Source organism: Callithrix jacchus, chromosome 18, assembly GCF_049354715.1.
Source record: "Callithrix jacchus isolate 240 chromosome 18, calJac240_pri, whole genome shotgun sequence".
NCBI classification, from domain to species: Eukaryota; Metazoa; Chordata; class Mammalia; order Primates; family Cebidae; genus Callithrix; species Callithrix jacchus.
Window position 1 is genome coordinate 35,601,259 of NC_133519.1, and position 14,585 is coordinate 35,615,843.

The window sequence follows — 14,585 nt, forward strand, 5'->3', positions numbered from 1 at the left end:
TGAGAGAAACTTGAATGTAAAAGTATAACATTGCCCTTCTGCTCTCAAAGAAACTTTTAGCAATCAAAGTCTTCCCCAAAGTTGGTAAGAGGCAGGAGAGGGTGTCAATTCCCCCTCAGATTCCACGGCTACTATGCAATGGAGGAGAAAGATTATAATCTGACAGAATCCAAAATCTGGATGCTGTCAGGCAGGCAGAGGAGAGGTAGGATGCTAGTTAGCAATCAGTAAATGCCCACCACTGAGGGTTTCTGGATTCACTGGGCCTCTCCATCAACAAGATCACCAGGGAAAAGAGGAACATAGATGCCTTGAGAAATCACAGATGTCAATTACAGTCATATATATTACCTCATTTCATTCTCTCCACAGCCTTGTAAATTAGGTTTAATTTTATCAACCGGCAGGCAACAGGAGGTCAGAGAATTTCGGTATCTTGCTCACACTGACAGAGCCAGTAGGTACTAAAGCCTAGATTTGAAGCCAAGGCTATTTGACTTCACAGTTCTTGCTTATTTTACTGCACTGTTACCTCCCTCAAAAGGCAGTGAAGAAATTTTTGTATTGGATTCTGGGACTCAACAGTTAGTGAATAGGAATAGAGAAACAAATTCTGAGACATGAACATTGGGAACCAGGGAGAAGTGAGAAGGCAAGGCAGCTAAATGGTTAATTATAGTAATACTGACAGAGAATACAAGTCCCCTGAGTAGGGAATCTCCATACATTATCCATTATAATGAAAATTTAGCTGGGACTAGCCATCCAAAATAGTGTTTACATTTCTCTGTATCATTTGTGGCCAAATGTGGTCATGGGACTAATCTCAGGCCAATAAGATATATACAGAATGCCAAATGGAAGTTTCCAGAAACCCTCCTCAGAGACAGGTGAAATATCTTTTCCCTTTCTGAATCTCTTCCGCCTTGCAGAATGGTTAGGGGACATGTTGACCACAGATGGAGTAGCCATCTTGGACCATGAGGTAATGGATGAATAAATGCCATACACAAGATGAAGAGATAAAAGGAGCCCAGGTTCCAAGGACCCCAGGAAGCAAAGCCACCAAACCACATATGGACAGCCTAATCTGATTATAATTGATACACTAATTGTAAAAATTTGAATGAATTTTTGAAACACCCTGAATTGCAGTTTTCTCCTCTGTAAAATGGGCATAATACTGAGGACAGTAATTGCTAATTTCATGGGTTGTTGTGTATACTAATTTAGGTAATGGATTAATTGTGCTGATTAAACAGGTATTTAGTAAGAAATATCCATATGTGCTATCACTAGCTCTCTTCCTACAAGTCAATCTTGGATCTCCTAATTGTTTGACAATGAAGGGAGAATTTCCTCAGGTGAAGTGTCCTGCCTCATCCTCCCATGCACCATCATGCCTGGCTAATTTTTGTATTTTTAGTAGAGATGGAGTTTCACCATGTTGGCCAGGCTCGTCTCGAACTCCTGACCTCAGGTTATCCACCCACCTTGGCCACCCAAAGTGCTGGGATTACAGGTGTGACCCACCTTGCCCAGTCCGTTCATTGCCTTTTGAGGTAGATCTTTGGGTCTCAACTCCTGTTCATCAATAGCCACACCACAAGAGGGCCATCTCTTTTATCTTTTTCCTTTCCCTAACCCTTCCCTGATGACCTTCCTATTTTCCTGAGGAAATAGAAGCCACCAGAAAAGCATGTCCACATACTTCTCACCTCTGCATCTATCCCCCTCCTTACATCTACTCCAGTATGCTCTGCCTCACCTCCTGTTACGATGGATGAGTTGTCTGTCCTGCCATTCAAGGCCAACTCCTACTCTAGACCCCGTCTCCTTCAGGTCAAAGAAATGGCCATTCTGTCTCCTACTCATCTATTTGTCCTCTACTTCCTCATTCTCATCAGCACACAAACATGCTATCTGATCTTGGAAAAAATCTCTTGTCCACACATGGTCCCAGGTATCTCCCCACTTCTTTGCTCCTCTTCAGAATTCCTGAGTGCTCTACACTTACTGCTATCTTCAAATCTTCTCCTCCCATTTTCTCTGCAGGTTCTCCAATTAGATTGTTGTTTTCATGACACAGAAACTAGAGACCTCAAATTGTTAAATCCAAAGGTCACTTATCCTTTCTCATCTTGCCTGTCGCATGAGCAACATTTCACACAGATGAACAAGCCATTCACCTGGAAACACTGGCTTAGAACATCGGTCTCTCCTGATTGTGCCCAGCTTGACCAGCTGCTCACTCTCACCTTCTTCCCTTGCTGGCACCTCCTGGTCTCCTTGCCATCTAACCATGGAGTACCTTGGGACTCGCTTATCTGCGTTCTTCTATTCCATATCTGAATTTCCTCTTGTTGAGAACTCATCCACTCTTGTGGCAAAACAAAACAACCTATCTATACACATAACACATACAGACAATGCCCATCTTTCTTTTTTTTTTTTTCCTAAGACAGAGTCTTTCTCTGTCACCAGGCTGGAGTGCAATGGCGCGATCTCAGCTCACTGCAACCTCCCCCTCCAAGGTTCAAGTGATTCTCCTTCCTCAGCCTCTCAAATAGCCAGGATGGTCTTGATCTCTTGACCTTGTGATCTGCCCACCTCGGCCTCCCAAAGTCCTGGGATGACAGGTGTGAGCTACAGCATCCAGCCCAGACAATGCTCATCTTTCTATCTTCCGCATTTTCTTCTGACTTCTTCACCTCTCCTTCCAGCCACTGCTTAAAGGTCACCTTCCCAGTGAGGCCTTATCTGACCACCTTATTTAAAGCTACAACCTACTCCTAGCCCAGTAGGCTACTTCCTTTCTCCCTCCTCATTTACATTTTTTCATAACATTTTCAATTTTCTAATGTATGGTATAATTTATCTTGTGTTTTCCAATACTGGAATATAAGTTTCATGAGAGGAGGAATTTTTGCCTATTCTGTACTGCTAATTCTCAGTACTTAGAATTGTGCCAGGCATACTGTAAGTGCTCGATTAATACTATGAAAAGAATGAGTGAGTTAATATCCTTATAAGAACTAGTATAATATTAAGAGGCAGAAGAATTATAATTAGAAACATTCATTTTCACCCAAAATTGGTGGACCTAACTATACATCTGTTTATTCTCACCTCTAAGACAAGTCTCACACCTCACAGTTGTATCGTACTTTTAGCTTTCAAAGCACCTTCACAAATATTCCCTACAGAATTTTGTGAGCCAGGTATCTGAGCTCCACAGAGGTCAAGGAGATAAGTATGATAGGCAGAATCTTTCCCCACCCCAAAGTCCATGTTCCAATCTTCAGGAACTGTGAACATGGTACATCACATGACAAAAGGACTTGCAGATGTAATTAAGATTACAAACCTTAAGAAAGGGATGGTAGGCCGGGCGCGGTGGCTCACGCCTGTAATCCCAGCACTTTGGGAGGCCGAGGCGGGTGGATCACGAGGTCAAGAGATCAATACCATCCTGGTCAACAAGGTGAAACCCCGTCTCTACTAAAAATACAAAAAATTAGCTGAGCATGGTGGCGTGTGCCTGTAATCCCAGGTACTCAGGAGGCTGAGGCAGGAGAATTGCCTGAGGCCAGGAGGCGGAAATTGCAGTGAGCCAAGATTGCGCCATTGCACTCCAGCCTGGGTAACAAGAGCGAAACTCCATCTCAAAAAAAAAGGAATGGTAGCCTAGATTATCCAGGTGGATCCAATCTAATCATAGGCGAACTCAAAAGCTGGGAACTTTCACTGCCTGGAAGCAGGAGAAATGCGGCAGAAACGTCAAAGAGATTCAAAATGTGAGAAAGATTCTTGACCTGCCATTGCTGATTTGAAGATGAGGGAATATGGTGGCCTCCAGAAGTGAAAACAACCCCCAGCCGACAGCCAGAAAGGAAACTGGGACCTTGCTCCTACTACTCAAAAAACTGAATTCTGCTAACAATTTGAACGAGCCTGGAAGCAGATCCTGCTTCCCACCCCACCCACAAGCCTCCAGTTAAGAGCCCCACCTGCTCAACACCTTCACTTGGGCACTGTAAACCCAAAGGACTTATGCCTGAACTGTGAGATTATGAATGAGTGTTGTTTTAACCTGCTAAATTTGTGATAATTTGTTATAGTAACAATGGAAAACAGACATAGAAGTGGCTATCACTGAGTAACAAGGAACCCTGAAATATTTGTAATCAGGGAGCTTTCTTCTATCCAAGAGTCAGGCCCACTTTGAGAAATCTGGCTTTTGTTGGCCTCCCAAAAAATGTCAAACTGATTCTTTGACCTATTATTAAAATACCACTTCCTTCTGATTCCCCTGGTGTCAGAAATTTAAATGAACCAAAAGAGCGGAGGGCATCCTGTATCTTTCCCCAGGTTGCGAGGACACATTTTAGAGACTTTCCCTTCAGCATGGATTAGGTCTGGGTTTAACTAATGGTCTGAATTTCTATTAAGCTGCAGGGAACATGAGAAATGGCTGCTTCCATAGAATTAGTAAATGCCACCAAAACTAAAGGTCAAAGCAAGTTGACATTAAATACAGTACTTCCAATGGGGCGATGCGGGGTGCTTTAAAGAGCAGCTCCTACAAACCCCTGCAATGCCTATTCACTGAGCTTGTTTTGAGTGCTAATGGAATCCAGTTAAACTCTTTGTCAGTCCCTGTCCTTTCCCACCTGCGACCTATATTAGCCACAATAAGTCTGTTTTCACTGACAAAGCCCCCACCCTGACCAACGTGGAGAAGGGCCATGTGATTGGTTCCACATTTTAAACATTACACTCACTCATGCAGACTGCAGCACCACTGTGAACTGAACATCTGTTTATTCTCTCATACGGCTGTGGAGGGGCAGAGAAACAAAGAAGTATGGACACAAGGCAGATTCCAGCTGAGCTGAATCTGCACATGAAATCAAGCTTAAACCAAAGGCATGGTAACCTGGGAGCTTCAAGAAGCAGAGAGTCAGGCATGTGATGTAGAGGGAATTGCACAGACTTGGGAACCAGGCTGCTATAGGTGCAAATCCCAGTTCTACCACTTATTAGCTGTGTATTCGTTGGTGTGGTTTTAACCTCTTTGAGCCCCAGTTTCCTCTTCTGTAAAATGGGGACAATATTAAGTTAAAAATCAATAAATACAGAAATGTGCTTTCCCAATTTTAGTGTTTTCTATTACCCTTACCTTGCTTTGTTTTTATTTCATGGCAATTATTACTATCTGATATCTATATATTTATGTGTTTATCGATTAACATATCTCTTCCCCCACCCCATCCATCAGAATTTAGCCCTGAAAGGCAGGGACTTTGCCTTTTCACTGCTACATTTATGGTGCCTACAGCCATCAAAAGGCAATATTTAGTGGTTAAGAGCTCAGGCTCCAAAGCCAAGTTGTGAGAGATCTCATACTGATGTACAAACTACCAGTTCTATGAAACTGGAAAAATTATTTCACTTCTAAGTTCCGCAGTTTCCTCATCTGTAGAGTGAGGATAACAACAGAACCTCCTTCAAAGCTTTATCCTAGGGATTTGTCTGTGAATACATGTGAAGGTCTTAGAAGAATGCCAGGCATACAGCAAATACCCCCCAAAGTGTTAGCTAATAAAAATAATGATGATACCTGGAATATTTATAATAATAAATCAGCATTGTTGAATGAATGAAAAATATTTACAAAGCTTTTTGAACTATGCCCAGCATATAACAAGAGCTCAATAAACAACTTTCCACAGTGATATTCTGGTATATGATTTGTTGTTGTGTTATTGCCAAAAATTATGTGAGTATATGCTGGTATATCTTCAACAACAGACTCTCAGAGGCAGGAAGTTGATTTTTGGTGTGCGCCAGTGTCTGTGGCATAAATACTCCCATCATAGCTGACTTCAGCTACCAGTCTGATACCACTGAATACAGAGTTGAGAAGAGATGCACAGTGGTATTTCTTTATGAAGTATTGCTACCATACAAATAACAATAAACATATAAACTTGAGAACATACATAATCAATAATAATTAAATGATGGGTTTTAAGTATTTATTACCTTTGTTTTTAATATAATTATGTTTGTATAATATAATTTTAATAATGGCTGAGTTTGTTTAATTTTTAATAATAGGCTTCTCAAAATTTAACAATTGACTTTTGTGAGCCAGTACAAGCTAACTCCACTGGCTGTATACATGTTAGTCTTTTTACAACAAAAAAAGTACCCTTTCTCTGCCCGCCCAAACAAATAAATAAAAGTGCAAATACTTGTGCAGAAATATAGGACAGACATCGTGCCCAGTCAAAGCACTGGAATCAGATCCCAAAGAGAAAATGAATTAATCCCCCACCAAATATATTACCCAACTCTGGTGCAACAAGCATTTCTTAGGCTGGTCTCTTCCAAGGGATAGCCTAGAATCCCTGATTATGAATTTCACTGTTTCAAATACTGCTGGAAATAAATGGGCCATTAGCCTAGACGTGTGTGTATCTGGATTATGTTGTCATTAACAAAAGCAAACTTTAGAAATTTATCTGGAGGAATGAGTAGATAGTGATAGATTGTAGGGGTGAAAGGTGTGTTGGTAACCATTGTCACAGCTGTGAAATGTGTATTTCTCCCACTGGTCAGCTCTCTTACATTCTGCTCCACACTCAGGAAAAGAAAAAAAAGTATGAGATGCAGAAAAAACTCAGTCAAGTCTGGTAATATTCCACTGACTCCAGCTCCAAAATAAGTTCCTCAGTTACCTAGGACATTCCTTGGAGCAGAGGCATTATGGTCATGCACAAATTCTGTCAGTAGGGCAACCAACCATCCTGACTTTCCTGGGACTGTCCCAGTTTTAGCACTGAAAATCCAGAGTCTTAGGAAATCCCTCATCCTGGGTAAACCAGGATCACCAAATCCCATGGCCCTCAAGGCCAGGATTCTTACAGTTTTCAGTCTGCCAGGAAAGCCATAGGCAATGATTCTAGAAGGTTCCTCAAACTAAGGATATGAAGAAGAAACATGAAAAAAAAGCAAGAGGCCTAGAATTAGAAGTGAGTGGGAGATCCAAGATGGCCAATTAGGAGCAGCTCAGGATTGCAGCTCCCAGCAAAAGCATGGAGGGTGAGTGGATGCTGCATTTCCGGACGGATATTTATTGCCCACAGACCAGGAGATTCCTAGGCAGAGAAGCATCACAGGATGGGAACACCTGGGACACAGAGTTGCCCATTCAACTCTAAAAAAAAAAAGGGGGGCTCTGAGGGAGGAAGCCAGGTGATCAGGCTCGGCTAGTCCCACCCCCACTAAAAAAACAGCAATCTGAAACACTCTGGATTGAGAGTTTCACAGCAAGCACAGCTGAACCCAGGATGGTCCAGCTCTGTGGGGGAGGGGCATCCGCCATTACTGAGGCAGACCACCACTATGGAGGTGGTCCACCATTGCTGAGGCAGCCCGCCATTACAGAGAGAGTCTGCCATTATAGAGGTGGGCCGCCATTGCCAAGGCAGTTCTAACTGTACCCATATAAACAAGACTGCAGGGAAGTTCACACCACAGCTGGGCAGAGCCCACAGCTGCTCAGCAAAGCCTCTGCAGGCAGACAGTGACTAGGCTGCCTCCTCGCTGGGCAGGGCAGCCCTGAAAAAAGGGAGCAGCACAACAGAAACTCATAAATAAAGCTCTAAATCCCTGGGACAGAGCACCTGAGAAAAAAAGGGGGGCGGTTTATGAGTTCTGCTGCAGCAGACTTAAACGTACCTACCCAGCAGCTCTGAATGAACAACAGAGCTCACAGTTCAGCATGTGAGCTCCTATAAAGGATAGACTGTGTCCTTAAGCAGCTCCCTGACCCTGGTATATCCAAAGAGTCAGCTCATAAAGGAGAGCTCAGACTGACATCTGGCAGGTATCCTTCTGGGACAAAGATAGCAGAAGAAGAAACTGGCAGCAACCCTTACTGTTCTGCAGCAGCTGCAGGTGATCCCCAGGCAAGCAGGGCCTGGAGTGGACCTCAGCAGTCCTACAGCAGATGGGCCTGAATGCTAGAAGGAAAACTAAGAAACAGAAAGAAATAGAAGTGAGTGGTCATTGCTAGTTCCTATTGTTTCCAAAGGATGCCTTGAAGTGGCCCATAAAAGTGGACAGAGACCAGCAGTTTATAAAGGACATTTAGTTTTCCTTGTAGAGGTCTTTCACATCCTTGGTTAAGATAATCCTAAGTACCTCTCGTTTTTTTTGCAGCTATTGTGAAAAGAGTTGAGTTCTTGATTTGATTCTCAGCTTGATCACTGTTGGTGTATAGCAGAGCTACTGATTTGTGTACATTAACTTTGTATCCTGAAATTTTCCTGAATTCATTTACCAATTCTAGAAGCTTTTTAGATGAGGCTTGAGGGTTTTTGAGGTGTACAGTCATATCACCAGCAAATAGTGACAGTCTGACATCCTCTTTACTGATGTGGATGCCTTTTATTTCTTTCTCTTGTCTGATTGCTCTGACTAGGATTTCCAGTACCATGTTTGAATGGAGGTGGTAAAAGTGGGCATCCTTGTCTTGTTTCAGTCCTCAGGGGATGCTTTCAGCTTTTCCCAGTTCAGTATATTGTTGGCTGTGGGTTTGCTGTAGATGGCTTTTATTAGCTTAAGTTATATCCCTTCCATGCTGATTTGGCTGAGGGTTTTAATCATAAAGGGATGCTGGAGTTTGGGGAAAAAAATTAAAACTGTACTGAAGCACATCTTCTCTGTGCCATTTGTGCCTTTTCTTTTTCCTTTGTCAGCCCTGCTTCTTAGAGTGCTGATATGAGCTTTCTCATCATAAAGATGAGAAAGAACGTTATTTAGAGTTGATGTGCTCAGGATGTCTCTGTGGGCTCTTCCCATCCAGACCACCAAGAGAATAACGGTTATCTAACCCAGGAGGAATTAGCAGAGCTTGAGGGAACTCTCTGAGGCCCACCAAAGAGTAGACAAGGCAAGTGTCATTAGAGCCAAATCAAGCATTGACCTCCAGAGCAGCCCGCTTTCTGAAAATACCAGCTCCCCCAACCCCCAGCCATCATAGCAGGCCTGGTCTTTGCACTCTACAGTCCACAGATCCCCATGATTCTCCCTCAAGCATCTTTCCTAGGCTTCTTCAAGATCCATCAAAACTTACTCCTTTGCCCTAGCTATGTCATCATGATCATTTACTCTGCCAGCACCTCAGAAGCAAATTCCTCCAAAAAACCTTTTGGCATGAAAATTTGACATCATGGTTTTCATTTCTAAAAATTCAGTTTTGTTCCTTTTTAAACTCATCTATTCTTTTCATTTTGACCAGTTCTTGTCTCATGGTCCCTTACCTTCAACTATCTGTATTCACAGTGTGTTCATGGTATGGAGCACTGTATAGCTGCCTGCCAAAGAATGGATCTGGAATTTTTTTTCGATCAACGTAATTGGTTTTCAAGAGGGACTAAAGCTGTAACACAGACCAAACAGTAACTCTCAAGCTTAGAGGGAGGTATTTCTCTTTCATGTACAAATGCAAGGTAAATAGTATAGGTCAATGAGTTTTTCTGACCCATGCAGTTATTAAAGAACCAAGATTCCTTCTGTTTTTCTTTTTTTTTTTTAACATTGATTGAAATGATTATTTTAATAATGATACATAAAGGAAGCTAGTTGCCATTTATTTATTTTTGTTCAAACAAATGTTTTATGGTGTCTGGAAATGGTGGCTCACACCTATAATCCTAACACTTGGGGAGGCCAAGGCAGGAGTTAGAGGCCAGGAGTTAAATTCCAGCCTGGGTAACACAGAACTCATTTCTGGGAGGGGAAAAAAATAGCTGGGTGTGGTGGCACATGCCTATATAGTCCACGGTACTCAGGAGGCTGAGGTGGGAGGATAGCCTGAGCCAATGAGGTAGAGGCAGTAAGATTGCATCACTTCACTCCAGCATGGGTGAAAAAGCAAGAACCTGTCTTTTAAAAAGTGTACAAAAGTTAAAATTAAGAAAACGGTTTAAAAAGTACTGTTTAGTCATCCCTAGGGTGTTATCCTCATGTGCCTGATTGGAACTGGGGCATCACACAACTGGATTGCAGCCAGTGTGAAAGGAAAAGATCGTAGAGAAACCCCCACTATCTTCAGTTGCCAGCCCAGAAGTGTCACTCATAACTTCTGTTCCCATTGGAGAGAATTGAGCCACGTGGTTACACCTAACTACAATGGCGACTGTGAAATGTAGCATAGGTGGGCAGTCATAAACCCAGCTATAATTCCATCTCTATCTGGAAGGGAAAACAGGTAAGGTGGGCAGCTTCAGTGTCTCCAACAGTGGTTAAGAGGCAAGTTCTGCAGTGAATCTGCTGTTCAAATTTGACTCCACTAATTACTAACTGTGTGACCTTAGTTAACCATTATTTGCCTCAGTTTTCTTTTCTGTAAAAAGGGGCTAGTAATAGTCTCTAACTCACTGGACTGGTCAGAAGGGCAACACATTAAAGTTCTTCTAATAGTGCTTGGTGCACAGTAAGTTCTTCATATTGTTAAAATTTTATAGATTCTTATTTTATAATATTTTAGAGATTGTTTAGCTTTCTCCAATTCTCAGGGTATTTAGTTTTACTCTTTCCTGTTTTGATTATCTTTCCTTCATGGAATGTATATGCTAGTATGGTTTGTGATTTTCTTTCTATTAAGCATATCAGCAACACAGCTTCTCTCCTATGGACCACTCATATGCCCAGGATTGTGGGCTCCTCTGTAGAGAGGTTCCATGGTGGCCTCTGACAGTTCTCTAGTAGCTTTATTGGTTGGACAGTTTTCACTTCCATTTCTCAAATCAGTATTCTGCAGTATAAAGGTAAGGCAACATTTTGACTAAATATTCAATCGTGATTCTTACTTAGAATTCTCATTTCTCTAAGGTGACATTATTTCCACAGAGGGTCTCAAACAGATGGCAAGCTCCCCAGATGATCAGATTATTTCTTGTCTTTGCTTCAAGGAACGAGCAGCCCTTTGAGGTTCCCAGTTCAATGCAGGTGGTTCCCTTTTAACTCTCCACCTTGCACAGGCCTGAGGTCTCACTTCCTGTTTCCAGATGGGAGAAAAATCTCCACCCTGCCTGAAGGCCTTTATCCGTGTCCTCTAGCATCAGTTCCCATTTACCCCAACACTTTCTGTTCCTCTTCTTTTCTGAAACCTGAAGATTTTCTTCTCTGTCTTTCAAGCTCAGCTATGCATTTAAATACAAATTTTTAAATGTTTAACTGAACATTTCTATGTACTAAAAGTGGGAGGGGGCATTTTACATCTGCTCTGTCTGACACATTCTTCACTAGTTTGTTTTACGTCTAATGGATAGAGAAAGAAGAATTCTTTTGAGGGAAGAGTGCTGTATTTGCTAGAAAAGAATATGTCATAAGCCGCATGGGGGCAAGATTACGAGATAAGAAAGGTAATTCTGACCACCCACCACTCACTGGTCGGGCTGCATGGTGATTCCAATATCTGGGCCATCCCCATGCTCCAGAAAAAATAAACACTCTTATCTTTCCACAGTTTGGGTCCTGCCTGACAGACCAAGAAGCCCCACTATGGAAAAAAGGAATTTAATCAGCTTTTTTGTGTTGAAGGCTCTAAAATCAGAGGAATTGAGATGAGAAAAGAAACAAAGAAAGGAAAGGGATCTTAGTGTCCGAGGGTCAGATACCAGACTAAGCACAGAGGTGGACTGTGGCCCAGGAAATATCAGAGGGGCACTGTGCAGCCCACCCCTACTCTGGGGCCTGGGACAGTTTCCAGGACCAGGTCCCGATGAGTACGCAGACTCCTTTCCCAGCCTAGGCTGTGAGGCTTTGTTTCTGGGCCCAATCACCACTCCCATCTGCCTACCCTACAATTCTCAGGATCCTTGTATGCTGAATACCCTGGCTGGACAGAGATGAGCAGATCCCCTGATACACTTATTGCCAATAAGAACATTTACAACTATTCACGCAGCCCTTTGTAATTCATAAAACACTATGTTTTGACAAGTATTTTACAACTATCCAGTCAGGTGAGTATTTTTAGTTTTATTTTATGAACTAAAACTTAACATCTCTCCACTGCAGAAAAAGTAGAGAGGAAAAACAGATACATACTTTTATAAGTTGTATTCTTTTCCTGTACTCATCCTTACTCTATTTTACATAATTAAAAACATCAAAATCGGCTGGGCGTGGTGGCTCACACCTGTAATCCCAGCACTTTGGGAGGCCAAGGCGAGTGAATCACCTGAAGTCAGGAGTTCAAGACCAGCCTGACCAACATGGGGAAACCCTGTCTCTACTAAAAAGACAAAAATTAGCTGGGCGTGGTGGTGCATGCCTGTAATCCCAGATACTCAGGAGGCTGAGGCAGGAGAATCGCTTGAACCCAGGAGGTAGAGGTTACAGTGAGCTGAGATGGTGCCACTGCACTCCAGCCTGGGAGACAGAGTGAGAGAGACTCCATCTCAAAAAAAAAATCAAAATCTAAAGCTAATTTTTTTTGTATTTAGATTACTTACCTCACAAACCTCAGAGGATGTCTAAAGCAAAAAATAGCTACTTGGACTAAATTCACCTAAATAGAAAAGCTACAACGGGATTAAGACTTGTTCACCAAAGCTGTTTCTTTCAGAAACAAAGCCATGAACCCAAAGCTATTAACCCGGAGCCATGAACCACAGCCATGAAGTCAGAGTCACAAACCCAGAGATATTAACCCAGAGCCTCATACCAGAGCCATGAACCACAGCCACAAATTCAGAGCCATGAACTTTGAGTCAAGAATCCATAGCCATGAACCAGAGGCATGAGTCTGCAGCATGGGAGACGATGCCCCAAAGGCTGACTCTCGCTTTTACACTTTGAGTTAAAGAAAGCAAAATGCCGGTATTCTCAGAGTAGCCCTTTTGTCTCTGTTTTAAGTCAAGAGGGTTCCATAATTTTGAGACAGTCTCAAAGCACTTCTTTACACCCTTAAGAATTTTAGAAAGTATAAAATGCTGAGCAATTATGTCATCAATTCACTTTACAATCTGAAAAACTGTGTTCATTTCAATCAAAAGTGTCCATTTTAATACTGAAATGGTAAGTCTGCATTCTACAAATTGAAGTCATACACAAACTGAGTGAGAAAAGCCAAATCTGAGCCCAGTCAGACCTTTTAGTCAGTTGCTCACAACTGATTCAGTAATAGGGAACAAGTCGAAGGATTACTTCTAGGACCATCGGGTAGTGATAGATCCATTCCTCCTGCCTATGATTGTGAAATTTCAAATATTAATAAGTAAAAAATAAGGGCTTGGGGTGTCAGTTTCTAACAACTGGCTGTAAGGTTGCAAACCACACCCAAAGCCATGAATCCAACAAGCTGACACTATGCTTCTCTCCCATGTTGCAGACTCTAAGCTCATGGCTGTAGTTCAATGGCTATGGATTCTTGACTCAAAGTTCACGGCTCTGAATTTGTGGCTGTGGTTCATGGCTCTTGTATAAGGCTTTGGGTTAATATCTCTGGGTTTGTGACTCTGACTTCATGGCTGTGGTTCATGGCTCTGGTTCATGGCTGTGGATTCTTGACTCAAAGTTCATGGCTCTGAATTTGTGGCTGTGGTTCATAGCTCTGATTCACGGCTTTGGGTTGATGGCTCTGGTTTCATGTCTATGGTTTGTGACTCTGGTTTATGGCTGTGGGAGCCCAGGTTGCCACCTGCAGTCCTTGACCAGGCCAAAGTGAACTGAGACACAGCATGATGGGTCAAGAAAATCAAGCACTAGCTCAATTCCTAGCACCTCCAAGGAAATAATTAGTCCATAGTCCAATGTTTATTAAGTCCTACTTATGCCCCTGCCCTGTTCTAGACTCCGAGAATCAGTTGCCAGGGAGTGAAGCAAGGAAAAGAAAGAAAGATGAAAGAAATGAATAGAACATTGCACTTAAAAAAAAAAAAAAGGTTACTGTTCAGTTTGGAAGAGAAGGTAGCTATGAAGGAACATTTAACATGACAAAATGTAGAAGAGCCAGAAGAATGTACATGGTGGGAGGGGGTTGTCAAGGGAGTTCAAAGGATGGCAAGTTGGGGGAAGAAAGGAGTGTGCCAGACTATTTGGTTATGGGATCAGTCAAAGATTTATTATGATCTTTCTAGAAGATATAAAGCCTCCAGTAGACCAATCCACAGAGTCCCTCTTAGTATAGAAATTATACAGAAAAGTAGAATGGCTCAGTAATCATTAGACTAGTGGCAAAAAGAGAACATTTGGTTAAAGGTCTAGACTCTTGACTGACAGCTGGGTAGGTGGGTGATTAGTTTCCCAGAACAAGTCTTAATCCCATTACAGTTTCCAGAAAATAGGTTAAGCATTTTACCAGGAATGCTAATTTCTTCCCAGAACCAAGTTCTGAACTTCATATCACATAAAATTCTGTCCCAGTCTATGTTTAGGGCAATTGTTCTTTTACAACAACCACATCCATGCCTTTTGTGGCCTTGTCTGTCCGTATAAAGCAACAAAGACCACAAAATTCATATTTATATATTGTGTAGACTTGCTGCCAAAGACCAGGTCTG

At 42.2% G+C, this 14,585-nt stretch overlaps 1 protein-coding gene and 1 long non-coding RNA gene across 9 annotated transcripts in view; one reads left to right on the forward strand and one right to left on the reverse strand.

Annotated features, from left to right (window-relative positions):
• Positions 1–14,585, reverse strand: part of POGK (pogo transposable element derived with KRAB domain) — a 339,612-nt gene that overhangs the window by 239,535 nt on the left and 85,492 nt on the right. The window lies entirely within an intron of this gene.
• The window catches only part of LOC144580272 (uncharacterized), a 222,848-nt gene that overhangs the window by 160,509 nt on the left and 47,754 nt on the right, over positions 1–14,585 (forward strand). For 2 of the 6 annotated variants that reach the window (XR_013529571.1, XR_013529572.1), the window contains one exon: positions 1–14,585. This exon is cut by the window's left edge and continues 21,443 nt beyond it; it is cut by the window's right edge and continues 13,445 nt beyond it. The exons of the other annotated variants lie outside the window; for them this stretch is intronic. This is a non-coding gene — a long non-coding RNA (uncharacterized LOC144580272). 6 annotated transcript variants of the gene reach the window in all.